The sequence below is a fragment of the Ceratotherium simum genome, chromosome 19, assembly GCF_057802395.1.
Source record: "Ceratotherium simum simum isolate JZ-2026a chromosome 19, ASM5780239v1, whole genome shotgun sequence".
Taxonomy (NCBI): Eukaryota; Metazoa; Chordata; class Mammalia; order Perissodactyla; family Rhinocerotidae; genus Ceratotherium; species Ceratotherium simum.
The window spans coordinates 15,159,247-15,175,001 of NC_141918.1; the positions used below are offsets into that span (position 1 = coordinate 15,159,247).

The window sequence follows — 15,755 nt, forward strand, 5'->3', positions numbered from 1 at the left end:
TGCTGTAAGCCTCTAGCCTATTAGGTCTCTTGTCAGCTCTCTGAGGATTGCAGCTGTGTGGGGCTGGCCTCAGGCACAGGAGCACCCAATTGTTTCAGGCTTTGGAAGGTGGGGCAAACCCCCTATGTGGGTCTTTGAGAAGCACAAGTCTTCTGCAGCTGACAAGCCCTGCCACCCACAGGTCCACACACACAGTCAACACAGTCCTGCCCCTGTTTTAGTTGCCAGGCTGCAGAGAATCCAGTCACCAATCTATGCAGTCCCACAAGTTGCCTGAGGGCTTGTTGTTGGGTGGGGCCAGTCTCTAGGGTGGGCTGCCTGCCCTGGCTGAGCTGGATTAAATCGGTGCTCTAGCGGGTGGGGCAGACCCTGGGCTAGCAGGCCTCAGGGAGAACTGCAATGGCGTCTGTGTCAGCATGCCCACACCAGGCCACAACAATGGCCGCTGCCAATGTCCCAGTCCCTGGAGAGATCTCACCTGTCACCGAGATGCACTCAGGGCCTATTAGGTGAGTCTCTTTTCACCACAGCACTGTGCACCTTTCTTTCTCGTGATTTTAGGTTGCTTTCTGAAACGGGTGAGTTTGCGCGCAGGCCCTTTAAGAGCCGGTTTTAGTTTCTTTGTGAACCGGGTTTTCTGGGGGTACTCCCCAATGGTTTAGTAGCAGGCAAAGTCAGATATTATGCCGCTGGTCTCGATTGTGCTGGGTCAACAAAATGCCCACAGTGGGGGCGCTGCCAGCTCAGGGCCCTGCACCTCCAGAGAGGGCTGCGTACCTGTGAGCTGCTCCTGGCGGCCGTGAAGCTGGCGGCTTGTGAAGGCGGCGTTTTTCCTCTCCAGAAGGGTGTCTCTGCCTCTTCTACCTTAGTTAGGATTGTCCGTTGTTGCAGGAGTTCCTCTTATCCAGTTTTCAGTTCTGTCTCAGGGGTAATTTTTCCATGAGTAGTTGTAAATTGGCTGTGTCCACGGGAGGAGGTGAGTTCCGAGTCTGCATACACCGCCATCTTGACTTCTGTCTTTGGATTTCTATTATCAAGATTGTTGATTATCACATTCATGGGTGAGTTTTATTAATGGGAAAATAGTGATACAAATGTGAAAGGACTCATATTCCACGGAAGAATGAGGATGAAGACTGAGTCTCCCTATGTTGTTTTTCTGATTCAATCATAGAATTGTAAGATTTGATAATCTATAGAGCAGTGAATAGACATAATCGTTTTTTGTTATTACATATAAAACCCTACAGTTACCTGAACTTTTGATTTATGGGGTCTGCAGAAAAATATATCTTGTTTTCAAATAGTTTCAGAGAGGGGGGCTCTAGTCTCTCTCAATATGACCCTTTCCAATATCTTAACTTCCCTCATCACAAAATATTTATTTCTATCTAGCCTAAGTCCTGACCACTGTCATTTGAGCCCAAATCCTATAAATTTTTATTTATAGCTTTGGAAGTGTTCAGGAAATATATTTGAATGATTTCTGACTGCTGTCAAGCCCTAGTAACTTGTAGTCCCAGGTATTGAACCAAATGTCCTCTGGCAGGGATGGCTATTTTGAGGGGAAAAGACAGAAACTGGCAAAATCTTTTTTCGTGCACGTGTGATTTTATGATGGAATTTTATGACAGAAACCAACCAAGTATCTTTTATATGGTTTACGATGTTATCACCTCCTAGGCTGAGATTTCTTTCTCATTATTCATGTTTATTTGGCTTAAGGCAAATTAAAAATCAGACAAGAATATTGTGATATAATTTTGATTTTGCAGATGTAATCTGACACCTGAGCAACTTCAGAGAAGTTTGCTTCTTTTATTTGTGCTATTTAGTTCTGTTCTGAAAAATGCTTTTGCTTTTTCAAAGGCAGATATTGTGCTTGTCTGTATGGCTTGTGCAATTCTGAGCACTCAATCAGCACTTGATATTAATGGCAAACAAGAAAAGCTCTGCATATTATAGTTATTTTTCTAGCTTCACAGATTTTAAAGATGGGATTTTAAAAATTAGTTCACTCTGAAAAAAAATTGTAGCTCGAGTTCTCTGACTATGGTATATATTGATGCATTTCTTTGATAAATTTTTCTTCAATCGATACAGTAAATGGGGTAAAATTTATGGGAGAAATTTATGTTTTTCCCTTCTGAAGTCCCAATTTGTTATCATGCATGTTAAGTGCCAGAAACAGGTGTCCCTTTAAATAGGGTTTTAGATCACCTGTCACCTTCACTGATTTCTTTTTTTTTTTTTTTTTTTTTTTTTTTTATAATGAGTCTGTCTCCACTTTAAAGATTTTATTTATTCATTTTTTTTCCCCCCAAAGCCACAGTAGATAGTTGTATGTCACAGGTTCACATCCTTCTAGTTGCTGTACGTGGGACTCGGCCTCGCGTTGGACGGAGAAGTGGTGCCTCGGGGCGCGCCCGGGATCCGAACCCGGGCCGCCAGCATCAGAGCGCGCGCACTTAACCGCTAAGCCACGGAGCCGGCCTCACTGATTTCTTATGAGTAGTCACCTATCCATTGCAACATGTGAACCTGGCCCTGACCAAATCTGATTGGCCCAGTTGTGAGTTGAGCATCAGACCAAAAGGCAGCATTTATAGGCTGACCAGTCTACCCTTTTAATGTTTACCTCCCAATTCTCCTGGCCTTTATGCTTTATAATCAGCATGCACACACATGTGTGTGCACAAATTCTCTCTCTCTTACTTTTTTTTCTACATCTCCAGGCCTCCGTTATTATCTGTTTATCCCCCCACTCCATCTACTTACTACCAAGTGCCTGATTTTCTACTTTTTTCTGCGAATCTCCCATTTAGTTCCTACTGCATCGGTCTTCCTCCCCCTTTCTCGGGCCCCTTGTTTCTCCACCACAAGCACATCCAAGTTTAAAATAAATAATTAGAAATCAGTATTTATGCATTTCATTTTGAATTTTAATAGCAATTGTGAATGGGTAGCATCTCTGCTTGGCATACAAGTATTAGATATGACTCTAACAGGAGTCATGGACATACGAAACATAAATTCAATTTGATTTTATTTTTGTCAGTATTCCTTATTGTTATGGATTGTATTGTGTGTCCTCCCCCTGCCCCCCAAATTCATATGTTTTAGTTCTAACCCCTAATGTGACTGTATTTGGAGACAGGGCCTTTAAAGAGGTCGTTAAGTATGAGGCCCTAAACCAATATGACTCGTGTCCTCATAAGAAGAGGAAGAGACATCAGGCGCATGTGCACACAACAGGGAAAAGGTCTTGTGAAGACACATAGAGAAGGCGGCCATCTGCAAGCCAAGGAGAGATGACTCAACAGAAACCAACTCTGCCAGCACCTTGATTTTGGACTTCCAGGCTCCAGAACTGCAGAAAATAAATTTCTGTTGTTTAAGCCATCCAGTCTGTGGTATTTCGTTATGGCAGCCCTAGCAGACTGATACACTTATATAAGGCTTGAGTTTGAAGACATGATTTTAGTGGACTTTGATTTGAACAACTCAACATGATATACTTAATTCCAATCAGCATCAGTGTCAACACCTGATCAATTCAACTCTGTTATCATGATACCTGGAGGCTATAAGTTAAACACTGGTTTTAGTGGGGATTTGATCAGACATTAGTCGCCTGTGCTTCTCAGTTATGTAAAATAAATAAGTTCTAGAGATCTGCTGTACAACATTGTGCCTGTAGATAACAATGCTGTATTGTACACTTAAAATCTGTCAGGAGTGTAGCTCTCATGTTAAGTGTTCTTACCACAATAAAAGAAAACAAAGCAAAAAAACAACATCCCCCCTCCCCGACTTGTTTGAAATGTTAGCTAGGACACACTTGGGTCTGCATTTGTCCTGAGTATTCTGTGTCCTGAGATCTAGAGCATTTCAACCTCTGACTTAGGACTAATATTGATCAGAAACTATAAATATTCATGACATGGTACCCCTAGTTAAGAGGATATGTGGTATAATATAATCTATTTAGCTTGGAGTTTCAAGATGGTTGTTGATGATCACTCCATTAGTAATTTGTTTTTTTGAAACTTGAATCTGTAACCTCATTAATTTGGCTGATACATAGACAGCACATACTGAAGATCAGGCTCAGCTCTAAAAATGATAAAATAAACGATTTTAAAAAATGAATTGTAAATTACATGTCACACAACACAAATCAGAGATTCAGATAGATAATCTAGGTTTAGGTTTGATTATGATACTTGGTAACAGGCAGTACCTTGTGGCTGTCAATCCTGCACACATGCACAGCCTTGAATGTGTAGGATATGGCCTCTGCATGTATACTCTGCCCCACAAAAAAAAAAAAAAAAAAAAAGGTCCTCTGCAGGGGACTGTACCAGTTAGGATTTAGTTAGGAAGCAGGGCCACTATGAGTATTATGGGAATAGGAGATTTCTTATAGGAATTAGACCTGACACAAATGTGTGAGGAACTGGGGATGTGAGGTCCTGAAGAGGAGTTGGAGGATCTGGGAAGGAGTTACTAACCAGTATGCCTGAAGTACTGGCCAGGATGGACAAGTTGGAGCTTGCAAAGAAGTCTGTGTTGCCTGCTCTGAGAAGCCAAGCTCACGCAGCTCTTAAGTGGGCCCATGGAAAAGTCTTTGGGAAGCTGTTGCCCCTGTGTGGCTACCACATCTGAGGGTCCACAGCTCAGCAGCTGGTGGTGTGCTTGGGGCCACTGTTGGCTAGCAGAGCCATCAGTTGGCAAGAAGAACTGGACACAGAGCAGAGGAGAGTGAGGACAAGCTGAGACCTACCAGGTGCCTCTGCATTTGTTTGCTGCCATGTCTGACTGTGACCACCTTCTAAGAGTAAAGGCTGCTGCTTCACTTACGTCTTCCAAATCTTGCAAAAGTTTCTCTTTTGGCTAACTTTAACCTGGATCCTTCAGTGTCAACTTAACCAAGGTGATATAGCTCAGCACAGGACTGTTAGTTTCCACAGAGCTCTGTAGGACAGAAGAGTCATTGTTTGTGGTTTAGAACCAGCATCATTCTAGGATTGTCATTTGAGGGTTGTTGAAAGGTATACCTGCCGAAAAATATCCTCCCATCCACCAATCTGTCTTCAGTGGTGCCCAGAGTTCTCACCATTAGTATCTATTTTGAGTTAAAGTGTTATGTCTACAAAAATTCCCAGTTAAAATGCAAAATCTTACTGGGAGAGTTACTATGTTAAATCTTGTTAATCATTTATATAAACATTACTTTATCGCTTTGCTGGCCTAACAACTGAGAAGGTCTCAGTAGAGAAGAGGGAGAAATCTCCAGTGTTATCCTAGAAGGTGAGGATGAAGTGAGTATCTCGGTGGAAGCCCCATAAACATATAGAGAGTACATAAATGGAGAAGAAAGGATGCAAAAGTGGAATTTGCTTACTTAATTGTATTTCCTAGTAATAATTCTGCTTAGAATTAGCCTCTCCACTATACTACTCAAGGATGAAATTACAAATGGCACTCGTGAGATCTTAATATTCATATTTATGTTCATGAAGTTGATACTAGAATATTTAGAATCATTTTCAGTTTGAAAAGGTATATAACTGTGCAATGATTTGTTCTTTAGTACCAGGAAAATCAACTTATTTTCAGGTTGCCTGGTCTTCACACATACTATTTTAATTTAGCATTTCTTGATTCCATTGTAAATCTTGGGATGGAACTTTAAGACAAGGATGTTTATTAAGTTTTCCTTCCCTTTCCTTCTTTTCTTTTCTGACGTGGTTCTTTAGACAAAACGCAGTGGTGATTTCTGGCTCTGACCTCTGGCAAACTGTGATCTCCTGCAAATTGGCTTGGGTGCTTTCTTTTCAATGGGCAAGATTGCAGGCAGAGACAGGGGCACCTGGAGACAGCTACTCGTGTTCTGGTTACTGTGAGATGTGATGTACAAGAGCAAAATTAGGCAATCACGATAGATTGACATCGAGGACATTCAAGGTGAGCAAGTGCTTCTAGTTTATACGTGAGACAGCAAGATAAATTAATAAAGGAAATTGACAATCATTTATACCGGCTGGCATTAGTAGGCATCTCAGCTAGGCTGCTGACAAAAGGTCACAGCTCACCTGCCATGGAGACAGCCAACAGTGAGGCCAAAAATGACTCGTTTTCAAACATTGTTTAGATACTTTATACTCTGTGGTGACAGAGGAGTGTCTCTTTACCTCTCCTTCTTCCTCTCCCACCCCTTGACTCTTTAACTCACTTGTGAGCATGCACGTGCTCTCTCTTTCTGAAAACATGCAGAAGCAATAAATCAGCCAGTTTAAGAAGACCCTGCCAGCCCAACACAGATCGATTTCACAGGGAAGTCGATGGGCTGCTAATAGAATTACAACTACCTGTCAAAACAGGAAAAACATATCTGTGACAGTGACAAAGGGCAAATCAATTTAAGAAGAGGTTTTTTTTTCTCCCAGCAACGTAGATGTGGAGTACATGGGTGTCTCTGAGATCCTGTAATTGTGAATAGCAACCGTATACTTGGACCGTTAAAGCTGAGGTTACGTCAATGATTCTAGGAGAACGTACCTACTCTTTTCTTTTCTAGGAGGTTTGTCTGGTAACTGTAACAATTTGCTCTGTAATAGAATATAACAGAGGGCTGCTGCCTGAAAACACATTCTTTTACCTTTGTTATCCGAAATAAGTTGGTCTTGTCCATTAAATAATTATATTCCCACAAACTTTGCATTTTCATATGTTTCCTGTTGTGTCTCATTTCAGACAAGGAGCTGTGCATTACCAAGGACATCTATCTGGCAAATCTTTATCTTCTAAGTCAACTTGATCATTTTCAGAGCCCTCATAAAACTGTTAGCAATGTGACTCTTAGTAACAGCAACTTCTGTGTTCAGGCTTAGTTTCTTGCAAAGGGAATCTTAATCATGAACACAACTCCAGGCCTAAACCCATTGTATATTAAGATGAGGCTCTTTTAGGTCAAGGACTTGATTTTTATGTAATTTAATATGCATTAACTGAGCCCAGCACCACGGATTTTCTGCAAAACATAGAGACTGTGACATAATAGGAAATATATATTTGGTTTTTGACCCCATTTCATAGCCTACAGCTCCTAAAACCCTTGGACTCTCTGAAGTGACAAGTGTCTTTTTATATGCTAATGAGATGATTGATTAGAAGATTGGAAATTTCAGCCCCAATCCCTGACCTCTGGGGAGGGGTGAGGGGCTGGAGATTGAGTTAATCACTAATGGCCAATGATTTAATCAATCGTGCCTGTGTAATGAAGCCTCCATAAAAATCCCAACAGAAGAGGTTCAGAGAGCTTCTGGGTTGGTGATCACATGGAGGTGCTGGGAGGGTGATGCCCCCGAGAGGGCATGGGATCTTTGTGCAACACATACCCCCAATACCTTAGTCTATGCATCTCTTCCATTTGGCTGTTTCTGAGTTGTATCTTTTATGATAAACGGGTAATAGTAAGTAAAGTGCTTTTCTGAGTTTTGTGAGCTGTTCTAGCAAATTATCAAACCTGAGGAGGGAGTTGTGTGTACCTCTGATTTATAGCTGGTTGGTCAGAAGCACAGGTGATAATCTGGATTTGTGATTAGCATCTGAAGTGGAGGGGTGGGGAGTAGTCTTGTGGGACTGAGCCCTTAACCTGTGGGGTCTGTACTGACTCCAGGCAGCTAGTGTCAGTATTGCTTGGTGTGGAAAACCCACACATTTGATGTCAGAAGTGGTGAGATGAGGTGAATAGAAGAAAATAGGAGAGTTTTCCCTTTTAGAAACAAACAAAAAGTAATTCAGTGTTACAACAGAATCTAACGGTGTCATTGTACTCAGGAAACACACTGGGTCTCAGACTCACCAAGGCTCAGTCAGTAATCAATGTCCTCTCATTGCTGCTCCCTCAGTGGAGAAGAACTGTTGTGAGGCGGTATAGACAGAAGTTAAGAAACATGGTTCTGGAATCAGACATGTCTGCATTTTGGTCTGCTACTTTCCACTTACTAGCTACATGACTTGGGTAAGCCGCTTAACCTCTTGAAGCCCGTTTCCCATTTTGTACAATGGGGCTATTAATAGTGCTTACCTCATGTATTTGTTATGAGGAGTAAATGAGCTAACTTGTACGTCCTATGGCCCTTCAATGCAGAAGGGCAGAGACCTGACATCACTTATTTCTATAATCTCCTTTCTACTCTTGACTGGGCCAGAATGATCCAACTGGCCATTTTTTGCTCCAGGAAGCCAGATGAAGTCTCCCCATGCTGTGTTTAAGTGAGCAGACATGTAAGAAGCACTGTGTTTTCCCCCAGTCCTCCATATACACACCCCTTCCTTGTCGTGTATCTATAGGATCGTATATGTTCTTCTACTATCATTTCCATCTCTGCCTTTTGACACTGGTCTCATCGCTGCCTGGGAAACTAGGTTAAGAGGACCAGGAAAATGCCTTATGGTATCTCCGGTACCTTGTGTTTGCTAGTTGGTGGCTTTAGCACCTGGCATTGAGGGCTAGTGATTCAGCCTCCTGGCTCAACCTGGCTTTGGTGTCTACAATTCTCATTCACATGAACTCATTTGAATCCCCACTCCCATGGAAATGAAGACAAGAACAAAATATCAATCACTTTTCAGGAATGTTTGATAGCAATCAATGACTTTTTCTTTTAATTGTCCTCTTTCAGACTGAATGCTGATCTGAGCTGCATTGCATGAGGACTTCAGAATAAAACCATACTTGGCCCAGCTGTTTCAAACGATGTCTTAAAGAGGGGCAGTAACCTAGTTTGATGCTCTGCTATCACCTTACATCGACATACTTCTCACTTGGGCTCTACGTCCATTCACATCTTCTACTGCAGTTCCAAGAAATTCATCCTGCAGCTGTCCCAGTTTCAGAGCTATTGTAGTAGCATCATTGCTTGGCATACACAAGTGTTGGCTGTAGCCTTAATTTCTGTTCTTCCTTAAAGAAACTTATAAAAAGGCACTATGGTGCATCTATGTGGATAAAGACCAAAATGCAAGTTTCCCTTGTTATTGATAGAATAAATGTATAATTTGTCTCAATTTATATTCAGGATAATTATGTGATGACTCAATACTTAGGACGTTTATACATTACTACCCTGTAACGTCTTCCTTATCATAGTGGAATGGTTTTATTCTCTGAAGGATGAGGAACACAATGTCCTGTGGGCTTAGTATTGAATATTTTAAGTAGGATAGAGCCAGAGGAGGAGCGCTGAGTAACGTAAGATCTCCATGTTAGCCCCTGCGTTGAATTTCTTTGTGTAAATCTGCATCCTCTGCCTCAAATTCCTCTTGCTTTTGTATATGTGTGGGGAGAACCTAAAAATAGTGCTTGAAAGAGTTGCCAAGATCTTAGCTTTGTGTTGGGGAAACCATCCACTAATCTCACTGCCAGAAACCAGAGTCAAAGAAGGTATTCTGAAGCGAAGTTTTTTCTTTTTAGTGAAGAAGATCAGCCCTGAGCTAACATCCATGCCAATCCTCCTCTTTTTGCTGAGGAAGACTGGCTCTGGGCTAACATCTGTGCCCATCTTCCTCCACTTTATATGGGACGCCGCCACCGCATGGCCTGACAGGTGGTGCATCTGTGCACGTCGGGGATCTGAACCCCGGGCCGCCAGCAGCGAAGCGCGGGCACTTAACCGCTACGCCACGGGGCCGGCCCCCTGAAGCAAAGTTTCAGAAGAAGAACAAACGTTTTCAGGCTGGGCCGGCCCCGTGGCTTGGTGGTTAAGTGAGCGAGCTCTGATGCTGGTGGCCCGGGTTCGGATCCCGGGCGCGCACCGAGGCACCACTTCTCTGTCTGTCCTGAGGCCGAGTCCCACATACAGCAACTAGAAGGATGTGCAGCTATGGCGTACAACTGTCTACTGGGGCTTTGGGGGGAAAAAATAAATAAATAAAATCTTTAAAAAAAAAAAAAAACAAAAAAAAAAACGTTTTCAGGCTGATGTCTGGCAAGGTGTCAGGCCTTTGACTTGGTTACTGAGGAGATGAGGTGGGTGAGAAAGCTCCTGTGGCTCAGGGCCGGGGGATGGGCACTCACTTCTCACCTCTGTGTCTCAGCAGTCTGTGTGATGTTTGGTGTGTAACTGACCCAACTTGAGGTCCAGCAAGTGGAGGGAAGCAGTTGCTATGAAAATTATTTTTAAATTTAATAAATGTATGGTATGATTATTAGTTTTTAGAACCACAGGCAAGAACCCTATTAGGTGTCATTGTTCTGCAGCCAGCGTGGTAATTTCCTCCTCCGCAGGTTCTCTCCTCTCTTTCTCCACCCCAGAGACCTGTTGTGGCTATCTCCTCTAGCGCAGGGTTAAGACTATCTGGGGAATACTAGCTAATTGCTGAGTAGCTGATCAGAATCATAAAGGTCAGTAATAACAGGCAACAACCTACTCATGTTCGAAAACAGCAGGATGTGACAAAAGCAATATATCTTGATAAATGCACTTCAGAAATCTATTGAGTTTATTTTGTCTCCCTCAGGCTCTGTCTGTCCATCTTCATTTGCCCCTTTCAGTTTCTGCTTCGTCCCCTCTTTGGGTTTTGTTTCTTGGTATTCTATGTCACTCTCTGTTTTGTCCCCCTTTAAGGGGTTTTGCATCCAATTCCAATGTGTGAGGGTTTTTTCCCACCCGACCACCAATCGTCTGACACCAGCTGGGTATCCTACAGTTCAACTTAATTCTGACGCTATCTACCCAGAGACAGCACCAGATTCCACAGGCTAAGGGCTCAGTCCCACAAGACTGCCCTCCTCTTCAGATGCCAACCTCAAGCCCAGGTTGTTACCTGTGCGTCTGACCTACCAGCTTAGAGGTTTGATTAATCTGCTAGAGCGGCTCACAGGACTCAGAGAAACATTTTACTTACTAGATTACCGGTTTATTACAAAGGATGTAACTCATGAACAGCCAGATGGAAGAGATGCATAGGGCAAGGTATGCGGAAAGTGTGCGGAGCTTCCATGCCCTCTGTGTGTGCCACTCTCCCCCAATCTCCACCTGTCCACCAAGCCTGAAGTTCTCCAAACTTCTTTGAGGGTTTTTATGGAGGCTTCATTACATAGGCATGATTGATTAAATCAATGGCCACTGGTGATTGATTCAACCTCCAACCCCTCCCTCTCCCTGGAAATCAGAAAATGGGACTGAAAGTTCATGGTTGGTTCCCCTGGCAACCGGCCCCTTCTTAGGTTACCTTTGGGCTTTCCAAAAGTCACCTCAATGACATAACAAAAGATCTTTTTATCACTTAGGAAATTTCAAGAGTTTTAGGAGCTCTGTGCCAGAAACGAGGATGAAGACCAAATACATATTTCCTATTATAAATCACAATATCACACCTTTGTTACTCTCCCCTTAGTGACATTGATGCTGAGAGTACCATGAGTATTCCTCTCCTTGTGTCCCTTCATCCCTTTTTCTTTCTCTCTCCTCTCAGCTTTTTTCTTTTCTTTTCTTTTCTTTCTTCATCCTCTTCTGTCCCTTAACTCCAAACGTTTGTCTTTTCCCACTAATAGAACAGAAGTACGGCTGGTACTATTAACCACAGTTTCATGACTTGCATTTCACCGGCTTCCGGCTTCCACAAGGCCCCTCACTCTCCCGTCAAGGACCTAGCCAATTATTTCTGTAAACACTTCGTTTGGAGAGGGCAGGGGTGGTGCCTCATGTGAGCCCAAGTGCAGCACCCTGTGTTCCTTGTGCTGAGCCCCCCTTGAGCTCCACTTCTTGCTTGTGAAGTCATGTGGAGCAGAACACCACCACTACTGCTGCCCATGCCATCAGTGGCCACACTGACCCCTGTGCCAGGGTCAGGCTTCTTGTGCTCTAGAGGCTGTGAGCCCTCGCTGTGCCTGAGTGACGCTACTTCCCTGGGGCTGCTGCCATGCCGCGTCCTACTCAGAAGTAGGGAGAATGTCTCGTGCCTCACCTGGAGGACTGAGGCAACTTTCGTAGTGGCCTGCATCAGACGGTCCCAGAAGGAAACAGAGGGCACTATCAAAAGAGGTTTTGGGGAGAGTTTGAAGGAGGGATTATTTTCAAAGGTGTTATTAGTTATTAATGGTTCACAAAATATTTTTGCTGCCTTAATAATAATAATTGCATAATAACAATAATCACACTGACTTCTATAAGTTGGGTATACAAATGCTATCATTGAAAAATGATACGGGGGGACTCTCCCCCGTACCCCCAAACTCTGCCTTCCTCTTGTTTTGCAAAGTGGACCAAACTGTTTTCCTCTTCAGGGCCTTTACCCATGTTGGTCTCTGCCTGGAACACACTTCCCTCTCTCTTCCCTTCCTTCACATGGTTAATCATTTCTCAGGTTGCAGTGTCATTTCCACGGAACATTGCTACACGCTTTCATAACATCATCTATGTTTTCTTCGTAGAACCATGACAAATAAAAGAAGGCAACAGGGGAGGCTTTTGTGGAGCTTTGATGACAGTGATCAACTTAACTCTGAGCATGTGAGGTTTGGTGGGAGTTGGGAGTGGGTAGATTTATTTACATAATTTGTGTGATTGTTTAATATCCATCTCCCTCACTACATGACTGCAGGGATCATGTTTGTTTTTGTACAGTCATGCTTCCCCAGGCCTAGAACATAATAAACTAAGTACCCACTATATGCCAGGTGCTTTACTTACGTTGTGTGGGTTACTTTTTATCTTCACCACAATTCTGTAGGCAGAGATCAGCAAACTACAGACCATGGGCTGAAACTGCCCATTAATCATATTTGTGAATAAGGTTTTATTAAAACGCAACCACCCTAATTTGTTTATATAAACAACATGTATTGTCTATAGCAACTTTTGTGCTACAAAGGCAGACTTGAGTAGTTACGAGAGAGACTCTTTTGCCTGCAAAGCCAAAAATATTTACCATCTGACCCTTTACAGAAAAAGTCTGCTCTAATGTAATGCAGAATCTCCATTTCACAGAGAAGGAAACTGAAGATCAACAAGTTTCAGTGACTTTCTCATATCTAGACTTCAGGTGGCAGAACTGAGATTCAAAGTTACCACACCCCCTTTTATCATCTTTCCCCACAGACCAGATCTCCTTGCTGACATATATTTAGGGGAGTGGAGCAAATTTCCACAGGAGAGGTCACATTTGGTCTAGGTCTTAAAAGAAAAGTTGGAATTCTGCAATGGACAAGAGAGGACAAAGCAGTCTAGGCTGAGACACAGGTGTGAGAGAGCTTGGTGTGTTTAGGAGATAGGTAGTTGGAGTGATCAAAAGAGGGTGCTGGTGATTGTGGGAGCAGGCGAGGAAATTGACAGGAAAGGAGGCTGCTACAATGAGAGGAGCCTGTGCCAGACCAGGAAGCCTGAACTTTCGCTCCCAAGCCTGTGGTTTCTGCTTTGCTTGTACATCTTCTCTCTTTGTCAAATAATTTGAGCATTTGTTCCAAATATATTTATTTTCCATGAATTATCTACATGTAACACTCTTTTAGTACTATATTGTCTACATTACAAAATGTATAAATATAGAAATTTTAAAAAGGTAACTGAAGGTAAAATGAACAAAATAATTTTTATTTATTAGTGATTCACAATACCTTTTGGCTGCCTTATAATAATGATGATGTTTAGTGAGAGCAATGTTAATGAATATGCTTAATTATATTTGAAAATCTTGGCTTAACACTGATACGGCTGTTTGAAGGTAACATTTCAAGACTAATTTTCTTTTCTTTTTTTTTTTTTTTTTTTTGGCGAGGAAGATCAGCCCTAAGCTAACATCCATGCCAATGGCCCTGGGCTAACATCCATGCCCATCTTCCTCCACTTTATATGGGATGCTGCCACAGCATGGCCTGACAAGTGGTGTGTCGGTGCACACCAGGGATCCGGACCTGGGCCTCTAGCAGCGGAGCGTGCGCTCTTAACCGCTGTGCCACGGGGCTGGCCCCAAGACTAGTTTTCTTTGATATGTGGTTTTAATGGTATCACAGCCAAAAATAACTCACAAAGATACATGGATTCAAGTGAAAGAAGTACATTGTTGGTTTCACTTACAAATTATGATAATTATTTTTCAAAACTATCCACCAATTATGCAAAAGTTTTTGTTTCAATTCATCCGGTGTATTTATATCTTCCCTGCTGTCAATTGCTTGTCAATATGCAAATGATTTTCAAAGTGGTTTGTTTTTATATTTTACACAATGTGTTCAAGCTACTGAAACTGTTCACCCGGAAATTTTTAAACAGATTAGGAAATTGTAAGTTTAGGTATCTAGATTTGGCAGTTCTTGAAGATGATACGTACCTTTTCCAGCAACAAAAATCATTTAACAAAGAAAATATTTCTAAACATTTATTTTCAAAATGCTTTCTCCAAAACACAGGTTTCTCCCGAAAAGAAGTTATTTCCTCTCTCTCTTTCACTGTCACCTTTACCTAGAAGGACAGATTTTGTGCTTATTTTTTGAAAGTAAATGCATCTCAATGACAGGTCTGATTATCTCATTGTTACTTTCACCTTCTCTCGTGGTTGACTGAGAATTCAAACAGGGAATGGGAGAAATGTTTGTTGTGCCATTTTCTTGTTATTCATTGGCATCCTTAGTATTTTCTTTAATCCACAGCTTCTCTGAAAGATTTCTTTAAGCCATTTGTCCCTTTTGTGATGGTTGGTCTAGCAAAAGTATTCCAATAACCTGTAAATCCATTTCACCTGGAATACGTAAACTGAACAGTGTTATAATGTGCTCAAGTAAATGAATGACTGAGGGCTCCACTGTCAAATCCTTGAAGTCAATGCATATTTTAAATATTAGAAATCCTTAACTACTTTCTTGTATTTTAGATATCCAAAAGAAGAAGTTGTAACATTTTACTCCCGCACCTCCATGGCTCATCTTGTTCATCCCCTGGACACATACACCTTATATTGGAGACCGCTGCTCTGAGTACCGCAAAGCAAACCACAAGTTATTAAGTGGGAGGCAGGTGACATGATCAGGTTCAATTTGTCTTTGGAATTTTGTTTTGTGGCTTTGTGTCTAGACACTTTAAGTGTTCCCCTAAGGTTTTTACTGTGTGCGTATTCAAATAAATAAGTTAGCTGGTTTTAAATAATATTATCCAAACATCTTCAGACTAGGCAGCCACTCTGAGCCTCATGAAGGCTTGTCAAGCCTCATTAGTATCTCGATGCCCTCTGAAGTTCTCTGATAACTCCAGGGGCTTTTCCTTTTAGGTTGGAGGATAACGTGCTTTGGGTACAAGGAGACGACTGAGGTGACTTAAGCACCTCAGTGTGGAAAGAATAGTCGTGTTCTGCAAGAGCCAGGGCAGATGCTTTTCGTGACCCTATTAAAACTAAAGATTTAAGAGGAATAATTATTAGCTCTGACTCCATATTAAAAAAAAAAGAGGAAGAAGAAAAAAAAAAAGAGAAATGACTCTAGGTTAAGAGTTGCTCGAGAAGTTGTGCTCTTTTTAGGCCTTAATGAAAAATTCTTGTTTGTTTGTTTGTTTGTAATATAAGCATATGAAGATAAAGAACCAACCACTGACCTTGAAACAAGGAGAGAAAAAAATGGAGTTAGTCTCTGAGAAATAGAGGTTGTCAAAACAATACCTACCTAGGCGAAATTCAATAGCCATTTCGGATAAAAGTGCTGTGCTAGTTTATTTTGCAGACCACGTAACCAGTACAGGAGGGACTTCATCCCTTGT

General features: G+C 42.0%; 1 long non-coding RNA gene across 10 annotated transcripts in view; it reads left to right on the forward strand.

Annotated features, from left to right (window-relative positions):
* LOC147914504 (uncharacterized) overlaps positions 1-15,755 on the forward strand; it is a 171,298-nt gene that overhangs the window by 59,180 nt on the left and 96,363 nt on the right. For 4 of the 10 annotated variants that reach the window (XR_015555230.1, XR_015555228.1, XR_015555232.1 and 1 more), the window contains exon 3: positions 14,881-15,036. The exons of 1 other annotated variant lie outside the window; for it this stretch is intronic. This is a non-coding gene — a long non-coding RNA (uncharacterized LOC147914504). Of the gene's footprint in view, positions 1-322; positions 510-8,693; positions 9,079-9,975; positions 10,040-12,445; positions 12,525-14,880; positions 15,037-15,755 lie in introns of those variants that run through there. 5 more of the 10 variants (XR_015555236.1, XR_015555231.1, XR_015555234.1 and 2 more) reach the window with 4 other exon arrangements.